Below are 20582 nucleotides of genomic sequence, written 5' to 3'. Positions count from 1 at the left end.
CCTTGATAGAGAGTTGTCTATATAAGTCTACGATATCGTATATCCCACATATAACGGTACCCTCCGATATTCGGTATTTTGATGATTTCAGACACATTTTTCAATGGAATTGTCTGAAATTCCACACACTTCACTCCCTGACACAGAGTTCACTCCCTGACACAGAGTTCTCTATATAGGTTAACGATATCGTATAGCCTCCATATAACGGTACCCCCCATAATTCGGTATTTTGATGATTTTAGCTATATTTTCCAATGGTATTGTCTGAAAATCCACACAAGGAGTTCTTTGTGAGCACTTTAAACCATGAAAGGGATTTGTCTATATAGGTCCACAATATCGTATATCTCCCATATAACGGTACCCCCGATATTCAGTAGTTTGATGATTTTAGCCACTTTTTCCAATGGAATTATCTGAAAATCCACACAAGGAGTTCCTTGTAAGTATTTTTACCCCAGACATAGTTTTGTCTATATAGGTCCACAATATCGTATATCCCCCCACATATCGGCACCTTCCGATATCAGGTAATCAAAAGATTTTTACCGAATTTTCAATGGATTTTATTTTTTTTGAAAATTTTCTAATTCGTTCCAACTGTGGTATTCAAAGTTCGGCCCGGCCGAACTTACTGCTTTTTTATTTGTTTGTGATAGGACAAATGCGATTTTTTTTTTTTTTTTTTTTTTGTAAAACTTAGATCGACTTCGGAGACTGACAATATCGGTCTACTCCTTCTAGTACCTCTCCCACAAATGGTCGAAATGTTCAAAAAATATATTTTCTGCACAGAAAGAGAAAGGATAATCCGATTTTGCTCCAACTTTGCAAACCTTAATATTTGCGTTAATGCTATGTCAGGTGCGAAAATGGACAATATCGGCCGACTCCATCAAGTACCTGCACCACAAAGGGTCAAAATTTGCAATAATTATAACTCTTATAAAATGAGAAATTAGTAATTGATTGTTTTTAAAGTTCACATATTTTAATATTTTTATGAACGCAAGATTTGGTGTGATGGTGGAATATATCGGTCCACTCCTCCTGGTACCTTCACCACAAAGGGGCCAACATTATTAATAATTATATTACTCATAAAATTCGAAATAAGCATCATATTCTCTTCAAATTTCACAAATATTAATATTTCTACTAAAACAAGATATGGTTGAAGATGATAGATATCGGCCTAACCCTTCTTGATTCAACATTTTGTATTATAAAAACGGATGTCAAAATATATTTATATAAACGGATATAAGCTAAGGGTATATATCGGTTGGCAAAATCGACTGATACTTTTTAACTTGTTTTATAGTAAGAATAGTATTTCCCATATTATACTGCCTTGATATAATTTTGTTATAACCCTAATGTACATATGTATATAAATTAATTAAATTCTGTAAATGTTAACTAAGGTAAATGTAGCTAATATTTTCTCTTAATCTTCAGTACCATCTGACATCCATTCATCCACATGTGGAGTGATCCATGTGGTGTTACATCTAGTAAATGAGTTTTCCTATTACTTGCTACGAAAGCAACATTTGAATACTTCGAACCATTTCCGTGCACACAACAACTCTTGGAAATCGCAAATAGGCAGTATTTCTAAGAAACATATATATGTAAGTTATACGTAATTCTGAAATATAGACTAGCTTCTAACATCAATTCAATTTTGTGTACTATATGGCAACACCAAAAATTCTGCGGACCTGTGGTAAATTCTGCGGACTGGAGTAAATTGCATCAACCTTATTCTTTTCGTTCGGAAGCCAGAGTGATTTTCGCAGATATGGCTACTTCGGCATAAAATTGTATGCTGATCGAGAATATATATTTTCTTATCTATAAAGTTTGTACGTTTGATTTTTTGTTTGTAGTTTATAGACTTAAACACCGCTAAACAGATTTTCCTGAAAATTTCCAGCATCCAGTAACATAAAAAAATCCTGAAATCGGATAAAGGTATATATGTTACATACAAATGCACCATGAGGGTATAATTAATGCAAACTATTATCACAAATTCCAAATTCAAGTAATATGAGTTATATCTTCATGTCAACAGACGTCCAGACAGACGGACATTTTTAAATCGACTCCGACGAATATTTGGAGGTATTACAAACAAGGTCACAAATTTTGTATACCCTCCTTTCTTATGGTGAAGGGTATAAAATTTGAATCTGGGATTGAATAACTGCTTTGTTTTGCGGTGTATACGGGTGAGATGAAAAAACTTGAACCAACTTCAGACTGCTGTCATTTCTAAGCCACTCGTCCTACAGCTGTTAAAATTACTCATTATATTGTTTTCAAATGTGAATAAATCTTTTGTGTCTCGTAATTTGAAAAAAAATGTAAAAATATGGCATTTACTTTGTTGCAATTTTTTATCTCAACCTGTATATAAGACGTCAAACTGATCTCAGACAAAACCCGTTGGTTTTGGTTATTACATTCCTTTCGAATTTCTTTTTATTTTTTTGGGGTTTTAAAAATATTAGAATAATTTAAAAATCATGACAAATTCCTTTGCTATCCTCGCCAATCTAAACACATACGTTTGGTTTCTCCCATTTTTTTTTTCTGTTTTTTGCAGAATATAACTAGCAAGTAAATGAGTAGGGAATTTCTAATTAAAACTTTTAAATATTTAATTAATTAATATAACCAAATAATTTTCACTATACCATCGCAAAGGGAGTCTGTGTATTGAAAAACAAAAATGCCAACCACACACGGCCTTTGTTGTTGTGTGTTGAGTAAGAAGTATTGGCCTATGAAATAGACGGAAAACAACTATAACCACATAATTTTTTAAAAGCATTTTAATAGCCCACCCTCATCTATAATTCTAGTTTTAGCTTTCACAACACAAAGTACGCAATACCAAGATGCGTCGGCTTCTATTGTGGTTACCTACAGCAATCTACAAATAGATCTAAGTCAATAATGTCATTATTGACAACATTTTGTAAAGGGTTTCAAAGAAACAATCATTAGATACTTTAAAAAAGTGCTAACAAATACCAAAGTTCATTTGTCATGGCATTCTAATTTAATATTACTTAAGTTATTTGGCTTTTGACATAGAAAATGTGAACATTTGTTTCCTTTTTTCACGGGGTGCGAGGCGAGGGCGAAATGGAGGAGAACGCAATGTACAAACAGGTTGGAAAGTTTTTCAACGCGCTATTCAGCTACCACTTATGTTGTGGCCCAACACACAATTGCTCACTTAGAGTACCAAAAAAATATACGCACACACACACACTCACACACACTCACACACTTCCATTTATTTATTTGTATGGTATTTTATGTTGAATAAATCAATTATTTGCTATTGCTAAAAATAATATAAAACATTGTTCACAGGTATGTTTGTTTATTTAGCCTTTTACGTTTGCTCTTTGCTCGAACAATAATTTTTCCAAAGATATGATGGATGGTTGGATGGATGGATGGATAGATGGGTGTATATATTTCGCCCACATGTGCATGCGTATGTATATATGTATGTATTGTGCCAAGGTGGAAAAAAATGAAATAATACACCTCATCATACACAAATGAAGACGTATGTATTGATTGCATTTCTAATGGATATAGGTCGATGAGTGAAATGAAACCCCGGTTGGATTTATTTTAATTATTCAATAAGATGGACATAAAACATTTTAATTTCATATATGTATGTATCAACAATAAATACGTGTCATTAAAAATTTATTGTTTAATTTTACACATAATGTTTTCACAAATCCCAAAGGTCATTTCTTGTCGCAAACTTCATGAGAAATTTAGAATTTTGTATTCCCTTAGATGGAAGCGATATGGGAATATTCAAAAATATTTTACTATTATCGCAACTTAGTCTCACAATTCCATTATTGGCGAACTTTTTAGAATGTTTCTATTAACATGAGCATAGTTTATTTGAACAAAGTATTTTAATCAAAAACTCATAATAAAACAAGTAAGCAAAGGCTACAGTCGAACGGGACCGACCGTTGAATACCCTACAACACTATAATAAACGATACAGTTTATATAGGCGAGATACTCGAAAGAATTCCACAAAATATTGTGACAAATAATACATTTTCGAAAAATAGCAACTTTAACTAATTTGCTCAAAGACCTACAATCTCTCAGAAGTAGCAAAAAGATTATTGGTTTTTGACTGAAACGCATCTATATGATATACAGACATTTGACTATATTCTTCAACGAAATCAGCCTTAACGAAATAGTCAGAAGTGCGTCTTTCCTGTATTTGTGAATTCTCCAAAAAGACACTGGAATGGATATTTTCGTATTTTGTCTACAAAAGTTGGCAAACTATTTCACACATTTAATATTTTTGGATGGCCATCCAAAACTATTTGGCTTTTGCAATGTTCGGTAACCCCCATTCAAATGTGCGTGAGGATCGGGCGATAATTACGACCTGTGACAATTTTGCAGTTTTTTGGTCAATTTCAACCCCTAAATAGATTGCGATCATCTCCAAAAAGAGTAGGCTTCTATTCTGACCCTCATCTTATACCCATGAAAATTTCGTAAGGATCGGGCCATAAATGCGATCTGTATATGATATCCTGATAACCTAACTATTTAGTTTTGTTAGCTGTAGAAATATTACCAAATGTTTAATTCAAAATGAAAATATGCCAAAAATATGACAAAATTGAAAAAATATGAGAAAATGTTACAAAATCAATATTTTCATCTTTAGAGAGACATTTTTATGCGATTTTTTTAGACGTTTTTTCTTTCCTGCCAAGAGGCCATTCTGAATTAATGAGAACTGTCGAGATCAGTTCAGCCGTTCTCGACATATAAGAGATCTTTCAAGCATATCTTCTTTGATAGACATATATATCGCACATATTTTGCTATATATCCGATTTGTTCGATGTTAACATCAATGTAAAGGTCAGAAGTAACCTTGTCATGGCTTCGTGATTTCGCCGGGATTTAAAATATTCGCGGTTTAATGAAATATGTTGAATTTTTTCAACACAAAAGATATGGTATATTTTACCCGCTAAATATTATCCGATGACCACACTAATTGGTAGGATTCTTCCCCGCCCTAAACTCTTGCTACACACGAAACTCCGCGTCGATTGGTCTATAATTGCGACCTATATAGCTACTGCAAAATCCGACATTTTTTCAGTATTTGGTCCATTTCAACCCCTGAACATTTGGCGATCATCTCCAAAAGAAATAGGGTTCTATTCTGACCCTAAGCCCACCTTCGTGCAAAATTTCGTAAGGATCGGGCCATTATTGCGACCTGTAGCGTGATTAAAAATTAACATGGACAGACGGACATACATAGCTAGATCGACTCAGCTCGGCGAGCTAGGAAGATCCATATATACTTTCCTATATGGGAAACCAATATTTCGAGGTGTTACATAAATTCTGGCCCAATCAAACTTATAATACCCCCAACACATAGTGTTGTAGGGTATAAATATTTTTTAAGGAAAGTGTATTGTTCTTATTGTAAACAATTAAAAAATGCTGTAAGTTCGGCCGGGCCGAACATTGAATACCCTCCACAATTTGCAATTTTCAAAAAAATAAAATCGATTAAAAATTGTTCTAAAATCTTAAAAATAGCGAATGTTGCCGTTGTATTAGGTTCCATACGACGACGTGGACCTGCATAGGCATCTTTTGTCATAAGCCATTTCAATATTCAAATGTTTTCTGCCATAGGCTGCAGTATCCATTACGAACTTCAAAAACCAAATTTGAAACAATTCCGATGGACATTATTCTTTTGTCAAAAGCCATTTCAATATTTAAATGCGAAACTTGAAAAAAATCGGTGAATAATGTAGCCAAAATCATCAAAATATACGAAGACGTGGACCTGCACAGACAGATTTCTGTCATAGGCTGTAGTATCCATTACGAACTTCAAATACCAAATTTGAAACGATTCCGGTGCACATTATTCACCTATATTCGCCTAAAATCGTCAAAATCCCGAAAATCGGGAGGTGCCGTAATATTGGGGCTTTACGAGGGCGTGGAGCTGGACAGACAACTTTCTGTTGTAGGCTGTCCTATCTATTACGAATTACAAATACCAAATTTAAAACACTTCTGGTAAATAATGTGGCTTAATCAAAAAATACAAGAATATAAAGGATGAGATGAAAAAACTTCAACAAACTTCAGACTGCTATAATTTCTAAGCCACTCTTCCGATAGCTGTTAAAATTATTCCAGAGACAGCTCATTATATTGTTTACAAGCGTAAAAAAGCATTTTGGTGAGAATTTTCGAGAAAAAAAGATATTCGTGATGGAATTTAAGCGTGATAGTGTGCTTTCTTTATATTTGGCTGGAAAACCTCAAATGGCTATCGTTAGAGCACTCCAGCATTTAAATGTGAACAAATCTTTTTTGTCTCATACCATCGCTCGTTACCTCGTGCAAGAACTTACACCGCAACAGAAAGAAAATAGACCCGAAAGAGCTAAAGAGTTGCTTCGCTTAGTCGAAAGCGGTGAACTGCCGAATTTGGTTCCCTTCGGTGAGAAAACATTCGTTTTCCAGCAGTTTGTAAACAAACAAAATGATCGTGTTTACTTGCCAAAGAGGTCAGCTGAAATTGTGCACCATAAGAACTCGAGCGCCGGCCATGGTGATAGTGTGGGCCGCCATAACAGTCGATGATAGCTCTCCGCTCTTATTAATCGACCGTGACATCAGAATAAATGACAAATATTATCGTGAAAATATTCTGTAGGGTGTATTAAAGCTTTGGGGACGCAAACATTTTGGCCGCAGACCTTGGACATTCCAACAGGACTCAGCACCATCGCACTCAGCACGCACCATCCAAGAATGGTTACAAAATGAGGTTTCTCGCTTCATTTCCAGCGCACAATGCCCACCAAAATCTCCGGATACCAATCCGTTGGACTATTGTGTCTGGAGTATTTTCGGAAGCAAGGTTGGCACTAAAAACTACCAAAGTGCCGATCACCTCAAGCAAGCGTTTCGCCGGAAATGGACCAAAATACCGCAGAGCAACATTCGGACAGCGTGTGACGGTTTCATTGGCCGTTTGAAGGGCATAATTCGTGTCAAAGGTGACCAATTCGAACAAATCTAAACTTATTCTAAAATTGAATGCTATTTCCGACATTTTTGTTTCATTCAAATGTAAAATTATGGCGTTTGACTTTGTTGCAGTTTTTTTATCTCACCCTGTATACCCTCTCTGGTCATATGGCTGAGGGTTTAAAAAATGCAAGGAAGAAGTTAATATTTTAGTACCTTTTAAAATTTTTGGTTTTCAATTCCTGATCAGTACCAACAAGGCATATATATGCAATAGCTTCTCTTCTTGGCCTCTGTTTGTTACCAAACCATTAAAATTTCACAGCAATACCAAACCCCGTTTGGTACTAAACACGAAACGAACGCACAAATCAGCAATCAATATAATTTTTTTCTACTCGATTACACTGTTAGAGTAAAGTTTTACCCACTTATTTTTCCAACAGAGTTATTCGCGACAGCTCCCATATGAAATAAACCAGTAAAGAAAGTCCTAAAGTGGGGCGGGGCCGACTTTATGATACCCCACACCACTTTGCAAATTTAGTAGAGCTCCACATAACAATTAAAAGTTTTTATGGGAGAGTTCAATTATATGATTACAAATATAATTTAAATTTCATAGGACTAAATATGCCGAAGCATTTGTATCTTTTAAATTCGGACTTGCATTGCCCGTTTGGTTCAAAATTAATTTGAAATCAGATAAAGATATATATATGGGACATATATCCAAATCTGAACCGACCTCGATAAAATTTGGCAAAGATATTTCTGAGCTGTATTTGATATATTTCCCTGAATATCGTTGTTACGGAGTTCATATTACGGCTGTGAGTAACAAATATGACAAATCGGATGAACAATATATATGGGAGCTATAGCTATATCTGAACTGATCTTCACCAAATTTGGCATACTACCTTTTAGACTCAATTCGGTCGCATGTGATAAATTCCATCCCATTTGGAAAAATATTAGACGTTTGGAGCACAATAAAGGGTAAATCGGACGAAGTTATATATGGGAGCTATATCCAAATCTGAACCGATCTCGATAAAATTTGGCAAAGATATTTCTGAGCTGTATTTGATATATTTCCCCAAATATTGTTGTTACGGAGTGCATATTACGGCTGTGGGTAACAAATACAACAAATCGGATGAACAATATATATGGGAGCTATAGCTATATCTGAACCTATCTTGACCAAATTTGGCATACTACCTTTCAGAATCAATTCGGTCGTATGTGATAAATGCCATCCCATTTGGACAAATATTAGACGTTTGGTGCACAATCGGATGAAGTTCCGAGTTGCATTTAATATATTTCCCCAAATATTGTTGTTACAGAGTGCATATTACGGCAGCGGAGGACAAAAATAACAAATCGGATGAACAATATATATGGGAGCTATTCGATTTCGATTAAATTTGGCATACTTATTTTCAGGACTAATTTGGTTGTATGTGCAAAATTCCATACTATTCGAGCTGATATTACACGTTTGGTGCACAATAAAAGGCAAATCGGACGAAGATATATATGGGAGCTATGTCTAATTTTTTACCGATTATCTCCAATTTCAATAGGGTTCGTCCTTGAGCCAAAGAAATGTTGTTTGAAAAATTTCATCTCAATCGGATAATAAATGTGGCCTGCATTTTGTTCACAAGAATAAATGGACGGACGGACAGACGGACTGACATGCATAAATTAACGCAGAAAGTGATTCTATAGAGTTTCTCAAAAGTAACTATGGGTCTATCTCGCTTCCTTCTCCATGTTACAAACAAATGCACAAAGACATAATACCCTTACCACTATGTGGTGTAGGGTATAAAAAGTAGGTGCACACATCTTGTAAGATCGAGTGAATTTGAACTCTAATCAGACAGAAGAAACTAAGAACACTTTTCAATAAATATTACTGAAAAACTTTAATATCCATACTCTGACCCACTTCAATTTCTCATTTTTTTTTAAAAAGAAAAGTATAATTTCCATAATTCTGAACTTTCAATTTTAAGGGTGTTAATTATTATTTTACGTTACTACAAAATTAAACGAATGTCATGAAGCAAGGAAGAGGCACATACATGAAAGGACATTCTACATATTGATTTATAACAATATCAACGCTATCATCGCCGTAATTTAATCTTGGGTATATTTTGCCCTTTCCCCTCGCCTAGCCCGTTTTGGCATTGCAATTGATGTATCCTTCCATTTCCGTAACACACAAGTACCACTTGCATTTGAAACACCAATGCCGCTTGCCACCACCCATCATCACCGAATCTCTGTCACATGCACCGTGGCGTGGATGCGAATGTGACGAATGCCGTGCAACGTGATTTATTTTTTGTATGTCAATGACTGAAATTGACACAATTGTTGTAATGAATAATTTAATATCGGACCAACATACAATAAACAAATTAAGCGTCGTCATTGACTTGCCAACGATGACGAGGATAATGTTGATAAAAACAACTACAACTACACCAGCAGCTGACGGTATTGGAAAAGGAAACCACCGAACGAACGAGCTGCACGGATGAGGACATTGACGTTAACGATGTGATGTTGATGGTGTTATTGTTATTGTTGGCGCCCAAACGTTATTCCCTTTGTTGTGAAAAAAGGATTTTTACGAGCGATTAGCAAAAAAGATAGCCGTTTAGTCGAGTAATTGGATCACCATAAAATTTTATGTTTTGTTAATAAAACCAATCCATAGGAAAAAGCGAAACTAAAGACATATCAACAGAATGAAAAAGAAGAGGGGAGGGGCGGGGCGGGTGAACATTAAGAGGTCATTATGCTAGCTAGCGATAATAATGATGCATATTGAATTTTATTAAACTTGCCATGCTTGCTTTGTTAAATCAATAAAGTGTTGAAGTCAATTTAGGCGTTTTTTCTGCTTCCATTGGGGATAGCAGGGAGCATTGGATATCAAGTTTTTACATCATTAAAAATTGCAAAAACAAATGGTAAAAGTTGAATATTCATTCATACCCAGATGCAAAACGGAAAAGGGGCTAGAAAATTATACTTTTGGCCTATTTGTCTAAGGCAATCTTAATACTTTTTTTTGGTTTTAGAACCGCTTTCTATTCGAATGATAATCAATTTTCACTAAAATTATTCTCTGTGAAAACTTTAACTGAAAGTTAAATTCCACCTTATATCCCATTCTGCAAAGGTATAAAAACCCCAAAAATAACAAGTAACCAGTAAAGAAAGTCTTAAAGTCGGGCGGCGCCGACTTTATGATACCCTACACCACTTTGCTAATTAAGTAGAGCTCCACATAACAATTAAAAGTTTCTATGGGAGAATTCAATCATACACGCTATGATTATAATTATAATTTAAAGTTCAAAGGACTAAATTCGGAATTGTATTGCCCATTTGGTGCACAATTAACTTGAAATCGGATAAAGATATATATGGGAGTTATATCCAAATCTGAACCGATCTCGATAAACTTTGGCAACGATATTTCTGAGCTGTATTTGATATATTTCCCTGAATATCGTTGTTACAGAGTGCATATTACGGTTGTGGGTACCAAATATAACAAATCGGATGAATAATATATATGGAAGCTATAACTATATCTGAACCGATCTGAACCAAATTTGACATACTAGCTACTAGACTCAATTCGGTCGTAAGTGCCAAATTCCATCCCATTTGGACAAATATTAGACGTTTGGTGCACAATAAAAGGTAAATCGGACGATGTTATATATGGGAGCTATATCCAAATCTGAACCGATCTCGATAAAATTTAGCAAATGTATTTCTGAGCTGTATTTGATATATTTCCCCGAATATTGTTGTTGCATAGTGCATATTACGGTGGCGGTGGACAAAAATAACAAATCGGATGAACAATATATATGGGAGCTATAGCTATATCTGAACCGATTTCGATCAAATTTGGCATACATATTTTCAGGCCTAATATGGGTGTATGTGCAAAATTCCATACAATTCGGGCTGATATTACACGTTTGGTGCACAATAAAAGTCAAATCGGACGAAGATATATATGGAGCTATATCCAAATTTTGACCGATTATCTCCAATTTCAATAGGGTTCGTCCTTAGGCCAAACAAAAGACCTTTGCAAAATTTCATCTGGATCGGGCAATAAATGCGACCTGTACTTTGTTTACAAAAATACATGGACAGACGGACGGACGGACGGACGGACGGACAGACGGACGGACGGACGGACAGACGGACGGACGGACATGCATAAATCGACTCAGAATGTGATTCTATGCAGATCATCAAAAGGAACTATGGGTCTATCTCGTTTCCTTCTGCCTGTTACAAACAAATGCACAAAGACATAATACCCTGACCACCTTGTGGTGTAGGGTATAAAAAAGCTGTAAGTTCAGCCGGGCCGAACTTTTAATACCCTCCACCATTTGGTACAAATTTGGCAATTTCGAAAAAAAAATCCGTTAAAAATTCTGTTAAAATCTTAAAAATACCGAATGCTTATACGACGACGTGGACCTGTATAGGCAACTTTTGCGAAACTTGAAGAAAAATCTGTTTATAATGTAGCTAAAATCATCAAAATTCCGAATATGGAGGGTACCGTTATATGGGGGCTCCATAGTATGGTGGAGGGTATAAAAAGAAAAGTGTGCAGGTAAACAAGTTGAAATGTATAAGTCGGTATGCGACAGATATGTACCACCGGGATAGGTTTAAACGTGAGTTTTCCATTTTTATACCCTCAGCCATATGGCTACAGAGGGTATGTATCATTATCGAAATAACGTGTTTAAACCCTAGGTCTCTTTGGACAAATCCATTTCAGGAAATTTAGAGTCGATCTAGGGGTGGCCGTCCGTGCGTCCACATGTCGTATGGCTGATACGTACCATAGTTCTCGAAGGAAGTATCCTATTTTGTCCAAACTTGGTAATTTTGTAAATTTAACAGAAAATAATAATGATATGGATCGGTTGTGCACTGCTCAAACTTGGCATATACCAATATTTTTATCAATGCTACATCAGGTGGGAAAATGGCAAAATTGGCCCACTCCATTTTTAATATTTATAACTCTTATAAAATGTAAAATCAGTGTCCAATTTTACTTTACTGGTACTTGCCCCACATTTTCCAAAAATTTACACATATCTCATATAAAGTATAGGAAGTAGACGATATAGTCCAAATCTGGCAAGTTGTAATATTTATGTCAGACTTAGGTCAGATACGAAATGGGCAATATTGGCTAAATACGTCGGAACCTCTCCCATAAAGGGTGAACTGGCTGGGAGTATATATCTGCTGTGAAAATGAAACACTTAGATATATTTTCTAAAAACTATCACATATATCATATAAAGTGAAGGAAATAACCAATATAGTCCAAACCTGGCACGTCGCAATATATTTATCATACTAGCTGAACCTGGTGCGCTTCGCTACCTTTTTTGATTTTATATGCATTCAAAATTTTATCTACGAATATTTGTTGGTTTAAAAAAAAAAAAAACAAGTAAAAAAATTAAGTTCGACCGGGCCAAACTTTAATTACCCATCACCTTAGGGTAAATGAATCATTTTTATATAAAAGTATCTGAATTAAAGCGTGCTCCACTTTAAACTACAAATACCAGTAAGACCTTTTGCATAATGCAGTTAAAATTATCAAAAAAAGTGGGTAAGGCCGTTATATGGGGCCATACCAAAACGGGAACCTCTACAGACAATTTTATACTTCAAGGATTGTCATCTATCAAATCTTCTAAAATACCAAAATTGAAACAATTTCATGGGTAAAGGTGACTAGGATTATCAAAATATCGAATATCGGTGGGTATCGGTTTATGTGCGCCATTGGAAAACATGGACCTAAATATTCAATGTTGCGGCACCGTAGCTAGAGCCCGTTATCAAAATAACGAATATCGGGAGGTACCGTTATATGGAGGCTATACCAAAACGTGAACCTATACATGCAATATTTCGCCACCGGAGCTAGAACCCATCATGGCCAACAAATTCTAATTTGTAGACAAATTAGTGAGAAAATGTGACAAAAATCGTCCAAATATCGAATATCGAGAGGTATCGTTATATGGGGCTATACCAAAATTTGAACCCATACATGCGTGTTTCGCCACCGGAACTTGAACCCATTATGACCCACAAATACCGAGTTTAGAGAAATCCGTGAAAAAATTTTGGAGGGTATAAAAATAAAACAAATTCAAAAATTTAAACAAGTAAGCAAAGGCTACAGTCGAGCGGGGCCGACCGTTGAATACCCTACAACACTATAATAAGTGATACAGTTTATATAGGCGAGATACTCGAAAGAATTCCACAAGATTTTGTGACAAATAATAAAAGAAAACCATCAGGTTTCGTTCTCTAATTTTCGAATAATAGCAACTTAAGCTAATTTGCTCATTTCCAATTTATTGGTGGATGTTGCACGAAAATGGTCTTCCTAGATCTGGAACCAATATCTCCCAAAGACCTATGATCTCTCAGAAGTGGCAAAAGTTTAACATTTATTATTGGTTTTTGACTGAAACGCATCTATATGAGATACAAACATTTGACTATATTCTTCCACGAAATCAGCGTTAACGAAATAGTCAGAAGTGCGTCTTTCCTGTATTTGTGAATTCTCCAAAAACCCACTGGAATCGACCTTTTCGTATTTTGTCTACAAAAGTTGGCAAACTCCTTCACACATTTAATATTTTTGGATGGCCATCCAAAACTGCTTGGTTTTGCAATGTCCGATAACCCCCATTCAAATGTGCGTGAGGACCGGGCGATAATCACGACCTGCTGACAATTTTGCAGTTTCGGTCCATTTCAACCCCTAAATATATGTCGATCATCTCCAAAACGAGTAGGCTTCTATTCTGACCTTCATCTTATCCCCATGCAAAATTTCATAAGGATCGGGCCATAAATGCGATCGGTATATGATATCCTGATATCCTAACTACTTAGTTTTGTTAGCTGTAGAAATATTACCAAATGTTTAATTCAAAATTAAAATATGCCAAAAATATGAAAATATGAGAAAATATTACAAAATCAATATTTTCATCTTTAGAGAGATATTTTTATGCAATTTTTTTAGACGTTTTTTCTTCCCTGCCAAGAGGCCAGTTCAGCCGTTCTCGACATATAAGAGATCTTTCAAGCATATCTTCTTTGATAGACATATATATCGCACATATTTTGCTATATATCCGATTTGGTGGATGTTAACATCAATGTAAAGATCAGAAGTAACCTTGTCATGGCTTTGTGATTTCGCCGGGATTTAAAATATTCGCGGTTTAATCGACAAAAAATATATGGTCTATTTTACCCGCTAAATATTATCCGATGACCACCCAAATTGGTAGGTTTCTTCCCCGCCCTAAACTCTAGCTACATGCGAAATTCTGCGTCGATTGGTCTATAATTGTGACCTGTAGAGCAACTGCAAAATCAGCAAATTTTTCAGTTTTTGATCCATTTCAACCCCTGTTATGTAATGCTCTTCAAAAGAAATAGGGTTCTATTCTGACCTTAACCCCACCTCCATTTTAAATTTCGTGAAGATCGGGCCATAATTGCGACCTGTAGAGTGATTACAAATTAACATGGACAGACGGACGGACGGACATACATAGCTAGATCGACTCAGCTCGGCGAGATAGGAAGATCCATATATACTTTCCTATGTGGGAAATCAATATTTCGTGGTGTTACATAATTTTTGGCCCAATCAAACTTATAATACCCCCAACACATAGTGTTGTAGGGTATAAAAACTTAATTATTGTAATACTTTAATGCGTAAACAAACAAATAGCTCTGTCTACCAACGCGTGAACATGCCAGGAACAGCTGACCATGAGAACAGCAGGAACATTTATTATCGGATTTATAAATTTCATGGCAAGGAAATTGCAATCTTTTGTGAATTCGAGGTAGCAGCATACTTTCCCGAAATAACCATATCCTCAATTAAATTGTTGTGTAGTTTTTATACCCTACAAGGTGGTCAGGGTATTATGCCTTTGTACATTTGTTTGTAACAGGCAAAAGGAAAAGAGATAGACCCATAGTTCCTTTTGATGATATAATCACATTCGATTAATGAAAGTCCGTCCGTCCGTCTGCCCATGTATTTTTGTAAATAAAGTACAGGTCGCATTTTTTTCCCGATCCAGTTGAAATTTTGCTCAAATCAAGGACGAACCCTATTGAAATTGAAGATAATCGATAATCAAAATAGCCTGTAATATAGCCATAACTCCTTAAATATTGAGTTTTCGGCGTTTTTAGCTATTATTTGTGATCAATTTTCTAGGCGTGAATTATTGAATATTTTAAAATAGCCATAACTCCTTAAATATTGCGTTTTCGGCGTTTTTGGCTATTATTTGTGATCACTTTTTAATGCATGAATTATTGAATATTTTAAAATGGCCATAACTCCTTAAATATTGAGTTTTCGGCGTTTTTGGCTATTATTTGTGATCACTTTTTAATGCATGAATTATTGAATATTTTAAAATGGCCATAACTTCTTAAATATTGAGTTTTCGGCGTTTTTGTGATCACTTTTCTAGGCATGAATTATTGAATATTTTAAAATGGCCATAACTCCTTAAATATTGAGTTTTCGGCGTTTTTAGCTATTATTTGTGATCACTTTTCTAGGCATAAAGTATTGTATATATTGTATTATTTGTATATATATTGTTAAAAAGGTATATATTGTTCAAATATTTATTCACATTTAAATGCTGGAGTGCTCCAACGATAGCCACTTGTGGTTTTCCTTTTTTTCTTTTTTTCTGGAAAATTCTCACCAAAATGCTCTTGTACGCTTGTAAACAATATAATGAGCTGTCACTGAAATAATTTTAACAGCTGTCGGACGAGTGGCTTAGAAATGACAGCAGTCTGAAGTTGGTTGCAGTTTATTCATCTCACCCTTTGTATTCGTTTCAGATTTAAATGTAGCTCCCATATTTATTTTCAGCCGATTTTACATATTTGATGTATTCAACGTTTCGTTTCAATGAAGTTCGTAGAGAGAGACGAAATTTGGTACCAAAAAAAAAAAAATTGCTAAATTATATTGAAATCGATTGAGGTTTGGGTATAGCTCCTATATATATTTCGGCCAATTTCATGTATATTATGCACCAAACACGATATATATGTCCGATTCCAATGAAATTCAGTTACACTAATAAATTTGACAAATTTAATTAGAAATCAGCTAAGATTTGAATGTAGCCCCCATATATTGGCCGATATCACATATTTGATGTACCAAACACTAATTTTAAAACCAGTAAAGAAAGTCTTAAAGTCGGGCGGCGCCGACTTTATGATACCCTACACCACTTTGCTAATTAAGTAGAGCTCCACATAACAATTAAAAGTTTCTATGGGAGAATTCAATCATACACGCTATGATTATAATTATAATTTAAAGTTCAAAGGACTAAATTCGGAATTGTATTGCCCATTTGGTGCACAATTAACTTGAAATCGGATAAAGATATATATGGGAGTTATATCCAAATCTGAACCGATCTCGATAAACTTTGGCAACGATATTTCTGAGCTGTATTTGATATATTTCCCTGAATATCGTTGTTACAGAGTGCATATTACGGTTGTGGGTACCAAATATAACAAATCGGATGAATAATATATATGGAAGCTATAACTATATCTGAACCGATCTGAACCAAATTTGACATACTAGCTACTAGACTCAATTCGGTCGTAAGTGCCAAATTCCATCCCATTTGGACAAATATTAGACGTTTGGTGCACAATAAAAGGTAAATCGGACGATGTTATATATGGGAGCTATATCCAAATCTGAACCGATCTCGATAAAATTTAGCAAATGTATTTCTGAGCTGTATTTGATATATTTCCCCGAATATTGTTGTTGCATAGTGCATATTACGGTGGCGGTGGACAAAAATAACAAATCGGATGAACAATATATATGGGAGCTATAGCTATATCTGAACCGATTTCGATCAAATTTGGCATACATATTTTCAGGCCTAATATGGGTGTATGTGCAAAATTCCATACAATTCGGGCTGATATTACACGTTTGGTGCACAATAAAAGTCAAATCGGACGAAGATATATATGGAGCTATATCCAAATTTTGACCGATTATCTCCAATTTCAATAGGGTTCGTCCTTAGGCCAAACAAAAGACCTTTGCAAAATTTCATCTGGATCGGGCAATAAATGCGACCTGTACTTTGTTTACAAAAATACATGGACAGACGGACGGACGGACGGACGGACGGACAGACGGACGGACGGACGGACAGACGGACGGACGGACATGCATAAATCGACTCAGAATGTGATTCTATGCAGATCATCAAAAGGAACTATGGGTCTATCTCGTTTCCTTCTGCCTGTTACAAACAAATGCACAAAGACATAATACCCTGACCACCTTGTGGTGTAGGGTATAAAAACTAATTTCAATGAAATACGGAAGGTGTGACGGAATTTGGTATAAAAGTAAATTTTGTCAAATTATATAAAAAACGGTTCTGATTGGGATATGATTTTATCAAGAAACATTGATCCACAACGCCTATGCAATGGTATTAGGCTAACATAAAAAAACTGCACAACAATTTAATTGAGGATACGATTATTACGGGAAAGTATGTTGCTACCTTGAATTCTCTAATAGCAACAGAAATGCCACTCAACTTCCAAATATTCCAGTTTCCTGCACGCTTGCTATGAAATTAATAAATCCGAAGAAGGAAGGGTTTCGTGTATGCGGACTAAATTTGGCATGTTCCTGCTTTTCTCATGGTCAGTTGTTCCTGGCATGTTCACGAGTTGGTAGACCGAGCTATTTCTTTGATTCATATAAAGTAAATGAACTAACCAATTTAGTCTAAATCTAGCATGTCGCAATATTTAAATTTAGATATAGCTCCCATATATATCTTCGTCCGATTTGCCTTTTATTGTGCATCAAACGTGTAATATTTGCCCAAATGGGATGGAATTTGGCACATACAACCCTATTAGGCCTGCAAATAAGTATGCCAAATTTTATCGAAAACGGTTCAGATATAGCTATAGCTCACATATATATTGTTCATCCGATTTGTTATTTTTGTCCTCCGTAATATGCACTCTGTAACAACAATATTTAGGAAAATATATCAAATGCAGCTCAGAAATACCTTTGCTAAATTTTATCGAGATCGGTTCAGATTTGGATATAGCTCCCATATATAACTTCGTCCGATTTACTTTTTATTGTGCACCAAACGTCTAATATTTGTCCAATTTGGGTGGAATTTGGCACATACGACCGAATTGAGTCTAGAAGGTAGTATGCCAAAATTGGTGAAGATCGGTTCAGATATAGCTATAGCTCCCATATATATTGTTCATCCGATTTGTTATATTTGTTACCTACAGCCGTAATATGAACTCCGTAATAACGATATTCAGGGAAATATATTAAATACAGCTCAGAAATATCTTTGCCAAATTTTATCGAAATCGGTTCAGATTTGGATATAGCTCTTATATATATCTTGATCTGATTTCAAATTAATTTCGCACCAAATGGGCAATATAAGTCCGAATTTAAAAGATACAAATGCTTCGGCATATTTAGTCCTTTGAATTTTAAATTATAATTATAATTATAATTATGGGGTTTATGATTGAATTCTCCCATAGAAATTTTTAATTGTAATATGGAGCAAAGTGGTGTAGGGTATCATAAATTCGGCCCCGCCCGACTTTAGGACTTTCTTTACTGGTTTTAAATTGATTTTTTGAAAATTTTGTCACTTTTCGTGAGTAGTACAAATATTAGTTGCTCGATAAATCCCATCCTTGTGCTAGATAAAATATTTATAGAAATATTGAGATACTCAGGCATTTTTGTTTTTCATATGTTATTATGATTCAATTCACTATACAAAACCATCATTGCTTTCGAACATCCGCTCCACCGTTCCCCAACCATGGGTATACCAATATCATAGGTAGTATTTACGAGAATAAACTTTTGTTGGGTTTGAAACTTTATTCAATTTTAATACAGTATATTTTGATTGTATAATTTTGTTATGCTCAAGCCGACGGCAATTGACGGCTTGCTTCTCATCATTCAAAATCCGTTTAAACTTATTTTATTGAACAATATTTGAACCAAACACACACACACACAGATAAAAAATCTGGTAATTATAAACACTCATACACAAACAATTACAAAAACACTAACCGGAAACAGGAACTGTTGTAACGGATGACTGCTACTTCCGATGGTGTTGTGTCCACCGTTGAGCCAACTTGGGCATACAAAAATGTTGTCAAACGTTGCTTGTAATTAGTTTTGTATTGTGGTGGTTCTTTTTGTTTTCTTTTTAATAATCGTTGGTGTCGTTATTATGATTAACTGGACTTTTAATTGCTATTTACATTAAAACAAACACTGACACCATTGTATTTCTTGTGGTAGTAGTGGTGGTGCTGGATGGACCAGCACTTGAGAAATCCACAAGTGTTTGTACTTGTTGGTACTGCAGTAAATTGCCAGGGTGTGCGTGTTAGGTTAATTTTTTTTTATTTACTTTTACTTTCTCTCACATTCACATTTACTGCTTGGCTATACTTGCATTTTTTTAACCCACACAGATTTAACAGAGACAGGCATAAAGGATAAGCACATTTATCTTCACATCACCATCAATATTTTAATTTTTATTTTATTATTTTTTTTTTTTTTTCATTGGTATAAATATTTCTTCATGTATGTTTTTGTATGTATGAGTGGTTGCCTGTATGTATTATTTGTTTTCTTACTTTTCCTTTAAATATATATCCTGTTGTTGACAAAACAAATTTTCACTCAGACACTAACGAAAAAATCCACACTCAACAAATGCCTGATACTAATGTTGGCATTTTGTTTGGTCACACAAAACAACACTCTCACAATCTTTATACCCTACAACACTATGTGTTGGGGGTATTATAAGTTTGATTGGGCCAAAAATTATGTAACACCACGAAATATTGGTTTCCCACATAGGAAAGTATATATGGATCTTCCTAGCTCGCCGAGCTGAGTCGATCTAGCTATGTATGTCCGTCCGTCCGTCTGTCCGTCTGTCCGTCTGTCCGTCTGTCCATGTTAATTTGTAATCACTCTACAGGTCGCAATTATGGCCCGATCTTCACGAAATTTAGTATGGAGGTGGGGCTAGGGTCAGAATAGAACCCTATTTCTTTTGGAGATGATCGCCAAATGTTTAGGGGTTGAAATGGACCAAATACTGAAAAAATGTCGGATTTTGCAGTAGCTATACAGGTCGCATTTATAGACCAATCGACGCGGAATTTCGCAT

General features: G+C 35.2%; 1 protein-coding gene across 1 annotated transcript in view; it reads right to left on the bottom strand.

The window, feature by feature from the left end:
- LOC101892223 (uncharacterized) overlaps positions 1-20171 on the bottom strand; it is a 186914-nt gene extending 166743 nt beyond the window's left edge. The window contains exon 1 of the mRNA XM_059124509.1: positions 19457-20171. The gene's annotated coding sequence lies outside the window, so the exon portion shown is untranslated. The remainder of the gene's footprint in view (positions 1-19456) is intronic.
- Between the last annotated feature and the right edge of the window lie 411 nt (positions 20172-20582).

The sequence above is a fragment of the Musca domestica genome, unplaced genomic scaffold (assembly GCF_030504385.1).
Source record: "Musca domestica strain aabys unplaced genomic scaffold, Musca_domestica.polishedcontigs.V.1.1 29, whole genome shotgun sequence".
In the NCBI taxonomy this organism is placed as follows: Eukaryota; Metazoa; Arthropoda; class Insecta; order Diptera; family Muscidae; genus Musca; species Musca domestica.
This window is presented reverse-complemented; position numbering and strand designations above follow the sequence as displayed.